Here is an 8,661-nt window from a genome sequence, read left to right as displayed (position 1 = left end):
CTCTGCCTCTGCCTCTGCCTCTGCCTCTCTGCCTCTGCCTCTGCCGTGCCAGGGTTAAAGGCGTGTGCCACCTCACCCTGGCTGCTTAGTTTTTGATAACTTGACACAAACTGGAGTCATCTGGGAAGAGGGAGCCTCAACTGGAGAATTACTTCCATTAGACTGGCCTGAGGGTGTTTCTGTGGAAGCATTTCATAATTATTTTAGTGAGTTTAATGTACAATCATCTTCTGTAAGCTACTTGGGTATTTGAATGCCTGGGCCTCAGTTGGTGGCGCTGTTAAAGGAGGTTTAGGTTCCTTGTTGACAGAAGAATGTCACTGGATGTGGGTGTTGAGAGTTTAAAGACTCTTTCACGTCCAATTCACTCTCCTTCATAAGGATGGGAGCTCTCAGCTTCCTGCTCTGGCCAATGTGCCTGCCTGCTGCCGTGCTCTCCCATCATGATAGACTCCTACCCTCTGGGCTATAAACCAAAACAAACCCTTCCTTCTTCAAGTCACCTTTGCCATGCTATAGCATCATAGCAGCAGAGAAGGAACGAATGCCATGAAGGATGTGGGAGGACCCAGTCCAACGTGGGCAGTGCCATTCCTGGGCACTGGGTTGTCCAAGAAAGCAAGCTGAGCAAGCCATGGAGAACAAGTCTAGGAGCCATTGGTCCCTGCTTCAGTTCCTGCCTCTAAGTTCCTGTCCTGGCTTCTCTCGATGATGGACAGTCACCTGTAAGCAGATAAGCTCTTTGCTCCCCATGTGGCATTGGGTCATGATGTTTATCATAACAACAGAAAAGCAGGCTGGGATAAGGGATAAGGCAGCCAGAACAGTTTTCCCTGGATGGGGATCTGTGCTGGAGTTGGGGAAACATGGACCAGAATCCAGCAGGGGAATCTGAGTGGAAAGGAGGTTGGAAGCTAGCTTGTTCAGTGGTCTATGGAGTTTACTCCTCAGTCAAACTAGGCCCTGCTCCCACAGATTTGGCATATAGATGTTATGCATCTGAAATATAGATGTAGAACAAATCTCAAAAGCTCCTATGGTTGCTGTGCCAAGAAGGATGAAATCAGGTCCCCCAAACAGTAAGCTCCTGAAAACTAAAGCAACATCAACTCTGGACTTCTGGGGTTGTTTGTTTGTTTGTTTGTTTGATTGATTTTGAGACAGGGTTTCATGTATCCTAGGCTAGCCTTTGTCTTGAACACACTATGAAGCTAAGGTTGATTTTGAACTTCTGATCTTCTTTCCTGAGATTACAGACATATGATATTATGCCTGATTTGTGCAGTGCTGGGGACTGTTGTAACTCCTGAATTACTGATACTAGAGAGACTACAGTGTTGTGTACAGTTTGCCTCTACGTCCCCCCACACACACACACCCCCGAAGTTCCCATCCTGCCCCCCTGCAAGCACGATATGCAGTCAGCTGGTTTCTGTGCTCTATCCTCCTGCAGCAGCCTGGGGCTCCCTCCTCCTCCCTTAGCGTTAGAATGGCACTACCCATAAAACCCCTTAATGAGGACATTCTAAGGAGACATCCTCCCTGCCTTTGTGTCTCCAAAAGTCAACACTCCTGCTGATAAGCAGCAGAACTCCAGGTGCCTGTCCTTGAGACCTTAGAGAAATAACAAGCTCAAGGGAGACCATGGAAAAAAAGTTAAACAGAGGTCAGGTCACGGACAGTTACAACTGGCCATAAAATTAGTCCCTGAACAGACATCCATTAGCCCTCCCCTCCTGCTTCAGTACTATTCCACCAAATGATTACAGCCCTCTACTCACCTCTTCTGTGAACATTCACACTATTCCTAACTATACTGTATATAAACCCAATGTTTTCTGGACTCAGGGACACTTGCCAGCATTCATTCACACAGTGAGTGTGAGGCTGGCAAACTGGGTTCAAACTTGAAACAATAAAAGACTCTTTTGCGAGTTGCTGCAGACTTAGAAAATCTTAGGCTCGTCTGGGTTTCCTGTGGACTCAGGGCACAACAGACAGAACCTAGCACTTCATGTATGCTAGGCAAGTGCTCTGACAATTGAGCCCCAGCTCCTCCCAGTTGGAGCATTTCAAACAGCCAAGAGGGTTGAACTGTTCTGGGCGAGCTTCTAGGCCTCTTCTTTTCTTCTCCCTGCTAATTTTCCATCTTGGTGAGAACATCACCAGCCTGGCTCTGAGGCAGGCACGTCCTGACACACCGTCCTTGATGCGGCTGTTTCCTATTTAGCGCTGTTTCGGCACCTTTCTCATTGCTGTGGTTGAATCGCTGACAGAAGACTTTGGCTTATGGTCTGAGGGAATACAGTTCATCCTGAGGTTCCACTGTCTTCCCAAGCAGCAACATCAGACAAGGATTCAAAAACCCAGCCTGCATCCAAACTATACAGCTCTTCAAATCCTCACAGAACTCCACAAAGGAGGGGCCTCAGCTCCTTCTTTTTATATTTGAGGAAACATCCCAAAGCTGAGAAAGAACTCTTATCAGGAGGAGGAAAAGGGGCTGATGCCTACATGATGACGATGATGAGATTGGGGATGGTGAAGGTGATGATGGTGGTGTAGGTGAAGCCGCCTACAGCAACTCCCAAGGCCCACCTGTCCAGCCTTCACATTTATGAGGCTCCTTCTGCCATACTCTCTTGGGGAAGCAAACAAGTTGAGAGAGGTTGAGCAATTTGCTCAAGATAACAGTGTGAACCCAGAGCTCTGTCTAACTCACGGGTTCCTTCTCTGCCCACCTGGGAAGAGGAAGGCTTCCTTCTATTGGATAGAACACTGGACTGAGTCTCTTTGGCTTTAAGGCTCCCTTAAGCCAACAGACTATGCAGACAGCTAGGACCACATCACAAAGGGCCTCTGGCCTCAGTCTCACACGACCTTCTCAGCTGACACAACCTGGTCCCACTGGACTCTGGCTTTGCCTGACATTGTCCTTGCTCAGCTTCCCTTCATCCTTCAGGTCCTGCTGGTCACCTTGTCCCCCACCCCAAGCCTCATCCCTGCTGTTATCTCCATGAAAGCCTGGGCTACCATTGACCTTGTAGAGTCAAGTACTATGTGTCTGCCCTTGACCAGAATTCTGACAGGTGAACCTTACAGGCTAGGCTCTGCTTTGGCCTGATCAAGCCCAGCCCAGTTGTGACTTTTCTGTCCTCTCTGACCCACCACAGCCCAAGCCCACTGAGGCCACCCTGACCCTGCACCTAGGGGAAGGCCTAGGAGAGCTCTCAGACCCTCACACCACACCAGTCACGAGCCTCACTCTTTCTGCTTCTTCAGTTTATCGCAAATGATTTTCCAAGCCAGTGGATATAATCACATTACACTTAGGGAAATTGGTGCCATTTCTTAATTACTTTTATAGCTGAAAAGCAATTACTTAGCAATTGCAGATGGGTCTTCTCGTGTTGCCCGGAGCTCCTCAGCTATAAGGAATGTCTGCAGAGAGCCAGACCTTTTGAAGAGGTTGGGTTGCCCCTTGATAATGGAAACTGGGCTAATTAAATTTGGGGAGAAGGCTGCTTATTTTTTGTAAGAAATAAGATAAAATAAAGGTTTTTGTTTTTTTTTTTTTATACCGTGATTTACCCAGTTGCTAGAGGCAAAACCTGCCAGGCATCCTCAGCCTCTCCCTCCTACATGGCCCTGTGCCTGAGAATTTAGGGGATTCTCTCTGCACCTGTTGATGCCCCTGAATCTTTCCCAAAACTCACTCCTCCTTCCAGGCCACTGATATCACACACCTGGATGACAGTGGTGGCCTTAGAACTGGCCCACTCCTTCATGCCCCGTGATTCTGCAGTGTCTAGACCCCTGTGGATATGGTCTTATTTAGGAAAAAAAAAGTCTCTTTGCAGATGCATGTACATACAATTAGGGAGGTCTAGATGGGACTGCCATGAACTACCGAGGTGGGCCAACAGAAAGTCAAGACCAGAGAATGTGTCTTCAAACTGGGAAAAGCCAGGGTGCGTGGGAATCCCCAGAAGACATAGATGGTCTGGAATGGATCTCCTCTCACAGCTTCCAGAAGCAGAGAGCCAGGCAGTGCCTTCCTTTTGATGTTTCCAGAACCTTGAGAGACTACATTCCTGTCCTTATAAATCGCTCTTAGAGTGGCCCTCAGTTATGGTGGCCCAGGGAACTCAGTTTCACCACCCGCCAACTTGCATTACTCCATCATGCTGAGCTAAAATCTGGGCTACCTGCTATGGACTCAGGAAACAGATTTAGAGCCTGCTTGCCTTTCTGCTGGACCCCTGCCAATCTCCTCAGGCTGCTCCCCAACACACTTTCTTTGCTCTTCCTTACTGAAGAAAACCCTCTATTACCTTGGTTACCTGCCTTTCTGCGTCCCTATTGGCTACTTCTAAGACCCACCCTGCTGACTGTGACCCTGCACCTGCTCCAGGTCAGGGCTGCAAAGGGGTCTTCCATGTCCATCCTCATGGCACAGACCCCATCCTCTTCCTCTCGGAGTACCTTCCTCTGGGAGTTCCATTAGTGCCTTTTCCTGTTGCTGAAGATAAAATGATAAGAGCACCGTGAGGGAGGAAGACTACATTGGCTCACAGCTCCACAGGGATGGAGTCCATCATTGTGGACACAACCTGAGAGCAGGAGCATGACTCAGTCACACAGTTCAGAAACAGAGGGAGAACAGGAAGTGGGACCAAGCCATAAAAATCTCGTCTGCAGCCCATGCCCCCTGTGACGCACTTCCTCCAGTGAGGCCCCACCTCCTAAAGGTTCTATGACCTTTTTAAAAAGCACCACCTGCGGTATCAGCTGCCCATGGGGAGCAATCCACATGCAAGCCAAAGCAATGCTCTTCTTGCACAGCCCAGGAAGCAAGCTCAGGAATTTCGTAGCCTTCCTCTACTAATCTTCTCCAAGCAGTCTCTTCTTTCTGTTCCCGGGGCAGGGCTGGCATCTTAGGGTTTTTGTTGCTGTGATAAAACAACTTTAGGAGGGAAGGGTTTACTTGATCTTACACTTCCGGGTAATACTCCATCACTAAGGAAATTCATCTTAAAAAAAAAAAAAGAAAAAGTAATGTTTTAAAGGGGCTGGTGAGATGGCTCAGTGGGTAAGAGCACCCGACTGCTCTTCCGAAGGTCCAGAGTTCAAATCCCAGCAACCACATGGTGGCTCACAATCATCCGTAACGAGATCTGGCACCCTCTTCTGGAGTGTCTGAAGACAGCTACAGTGTACTTACATATAATAAATAAATAAATCTTAAAAAAAAAAAATAAAAGGAAATTCAGTACAGGAACTCAAGCAAGGCAGGAACCTGGAGGCAGGAATTGATGAAGGAGCCATGAAGGAGTGTTGCTTACTGGCTTGCTCTTCATGGCTTTCTCAGTCTGCTTTCTTATAATATCCAGGACCACCAGCCCAAGGGTGTGGTACCATTCATAATGGGCGGGTCCCTCCCACATCACTGTTTAAGAAAATGAACTAAAGACTTGCCTACAGGCCAACATTATGGAGTAGTGATTTTCTCAATCGAGAGTGCCTCTTCCCAAATGGCTCTAACCTATGTCAAGTTGATATAAAGCTAGCCAGCACGGGTGAGAAAAGGAGAGCTGCATGTGAGGCCCACATTTTGAGATCTACCACATTGAGGTCTACTCCCCTACTCATGAAATCATTTATTCATTCAACACACATCTGAACATTGAGGGCTGGCAGAAATCTAGATGCCAGAAATGAGACGCTCACAACACCACCACTTTACAGGCTGTTTCAAGGTTATGTTTGCCACACAGGAGAAGAAGCTGAGAAATCCTCAGCGCTGCCAAAGTCTGCTGCTGCTAAATCCCTAAAACAAAGTTACCCCACCCCATCCTCCCCTGTCATATATTTTCACCTCTGGGGTGCTTCATGACTTCTAATACAATGTATACAATTCTTCTTACGCCTCATGCCCAACTCATTTGAGAACAGGGGCAAGGAAAAAGCCTGCACAGGCTTAGTACAGACACATCATGGATCTTATGACATTTCCTTCTAGGGCTGGTTGAATTTGTGCATAAGGAATCCATGGGTACAGAGAGCATTGAACTCCAAGTGGTGCCAAGGGCAGTGTTGGGGGCACAGAAAAGACCCTGAGCCAGGTTGAATGAATCCCAGAACAAATACCTCCAGGATGGGTCTCTCCTACTGAGTTGTCCAGGTGAGAAAGAACTATGGGCTCATGGCCTGTTTGGGGAGAAGGGGCTGGACCCAAGGCTGGGGCAGCAAGGCAGGTTTAGCTCCTGGTAAGGGTCCTGCAAAGATTCTCTGTAGCTGAGACACGGAGGATGCTCTGGGATCCAGTGGTGGTCTCTGTGAGTCAGGCATGAGGTAATGGAAGAATTGTACATACACATCCAGCCATACCCATCACACTGAAGCCCTGCCATGTCCCAGTGACAGAATGGACAGTGCCTAGAAAGACGCTGACCTTATTTTCTACAGTGCAGGTGGGGAACAGGACACACTAACCCCAAACTCGATGGAAACCAAGGAAAAGCAGAGGCAGAAAGGCCTGCTAACATTTTCCCACCTTTTTATGTACAGCCTAGAACTCATGAGTATGATCAAGCTACCCTGAGCAGACTACCAGTTCCTATGTGACAGAAGCCTGCCTCACACCTGGAGAGAAGGAAAGAAGGCGGGAAGACACAGAGTTCCAGAAAGAACTGAACAGGGCCAGCAAGGTCCCTTGCCCACAAACCTCAATGTCCTCTGAATGACTGTTCCTGTGCCATCAAACCTCCAATTGTGTTCCTATTTTCTTTGGTCTTCATTCCTGAAGGCTACCATGTGGAACTAATTACATAAATTTGTTATACATTTCTTTCTTGTTAATCTGTGCTTGGTTGTGGGGTGTCAGCCACGAACTTCAGTGGGTGAAGACACAATTTTCTATCCCTGCACACTCAGAGTCAAGCCAGGGAAACACAAGCAGGTGCTGATTGTGTCTTGAGGTGGGGTTTGTTCCTTCTAGGTCTGTTGGCCGGGCTTTCTCCAGGTTCTTGGGTATGCTCTGGTTGCTACAGCCTTCTTCCCTATGTGTCTCTTGTCTGTTAGTAAAACTCCAGAAAAAAGTGTGGAGCTGATGGTTTTAGGGGATCTCAGACTCAGTCAGGGTTGCTGCCTAGTCCAGAACATCCTTGCCTCGCAAGAGGGGAATATCACTGTAATGGAGTAGAAAGAAAGAACCCTGCCCATCTCAGATGACAAAGGAGATGGGAACAGGTTGCAGCAAGGATGGAGAATAGGGGCAGATGACCCTGCCATGATATCTGAGGGATATCAAAGAGGAGGGTCATTTTAAGCTGGGACAGATTGATAGGTGCCAGAGGGAGATGGGTGCAGACATCTGGAAACAAAGTTCACAGTAGGAAACCTGCCAACTAAGTGGGACAGTCTCTTGCCTTCTTTCAGTAAATGCACTGTCCTGAAAATGCCTTGGATTGGGGTCAACTGACAAGAGGCAGCCATGTTCTGATCAGCAACCCATTCAAACTAAAATGAGCCATCCTTGGTAACCCATACCCAGGTGGGAGTGTGGAAGGTGCTGCTAAGTGGGCACTTGCACGTTTCAATAGCTTCTGGCCTGGATGGTGGTTCTGGGAGCTGTAGTCTAGCCCCAAGGAGGCCGACTCACTGTAGTAGCCTGGGCTTCAATGTTGGGCTGTTTGCATTTCTTGACAAAGGAAATTTGTTGGGCTTAAGTTGCCAAGGGGTTGCATCTGGATCCTATGATGTCTGGCTTCAGGAGGGCTGCGCAGAACCGGCTCCTCGGGGCCTTGCTGGCCTCGTGTAATTAACTTAAATGCTCTCAAGATGAAAGCTTAGTCGCCTGATCCCGGATTACTGTGAGCGCCGAGAAGGTAGGCGGAGCAGAGTGTGCGAGTTATCTCCAGCTATTGAAGTTTCCAGAGATACCCGTGGTGGACAGTGTAAGTCAGGAAGTTTGGGCATGTTGGAATTTATTAAATTTGCAGTCGGGGGGAAAAAAGAAACACAAAAAAGCAAACCTGAGTTCTGGCTGCCAGCGCGGGTAGGTCAAGTGGAAACACAACTTCATGGAACGAAGTGATTAATCATATTTTGTATTAGAAAAACTAAGATCTTAAGTCAACCTCATTCTCGTGCAGTTCCAGAGCAGAGATGTTAATTTCCAGGTTCCTTCCTCATAACTTCTGGATGTTTCCTTCTGACTGTTGAAACTGCCTCTTGTCTTTCTCCTCCGTGTCTCTTCCTCGCCCGAATCTCACTCTCCTTCTCCAGCTGGAGTAAGGTAGCTTTGATCATCCATGCTGGGGGTGGGGGTGGGGAACGTGGGTGCGGGGTGTGTGTGTGTGGGGGGGGGGAGGATTCCTACAGGTGATTTTTAGGCCCGAATTCCATTGTGACAGCCATGATTTATTTTAACTACCAACCCAGGAAAGCAGGCGCCGCCAGAATGAATACCTCCACCAACCCCTCCCCAGCCAACTAATTTTACTGTTTATGAATCACTAATATGTTTAAGGGAGGGGGAGAGGAGCGCCATTGTAGATAACTAAGAGTCAGACTTTGAGAAGAGACCTCATGGTGCTCAAATAGTTCCACATGGCCGCGATGGCAAGGCTCTACAGATACACAACACATGGAGTACAG

At 48.1% G+C, this 8,661-nt stretch overlaps 1 long non-coding RNA gene across 1 annotated transcript in view; it reads left to right on the top strand.

Moving 5' to 3' along the window:
- The window catches only part of LOC110293844, a 13,861-nt gene extending 7,011 nt beyond the window's left edge, over window positions 1–6,850 (top strand). The window contains exon 2 of the long non-coding RNA XR_002377869.1: window positions 6,571–6,850. This is a non-coding gene — a long non-coding RNA (uncharacterized LOC110293844). The remainder of the gene's footprint in view (window positions 1–6,570) is intronic.
- Window positions 6,851–8,661: the final 1,811 nt, after the last annotated feature.

Source organism: Mus caroli, chromosome 5 (genome assembly GCF_900094665.2).
Source record: "Mus caroli chromosome 5, CAROLI_EIJ_v1.1, whole genome shotgun sequence".
Lineage (NCBI taxonomy): Eukaryota > Metazoa > Chordata > Mammalia > Rodentia > Muridae > Mus > Mus caroli.
This window is presented reverse-complemented; position numbering and strand designations above follow the sequence as displayed.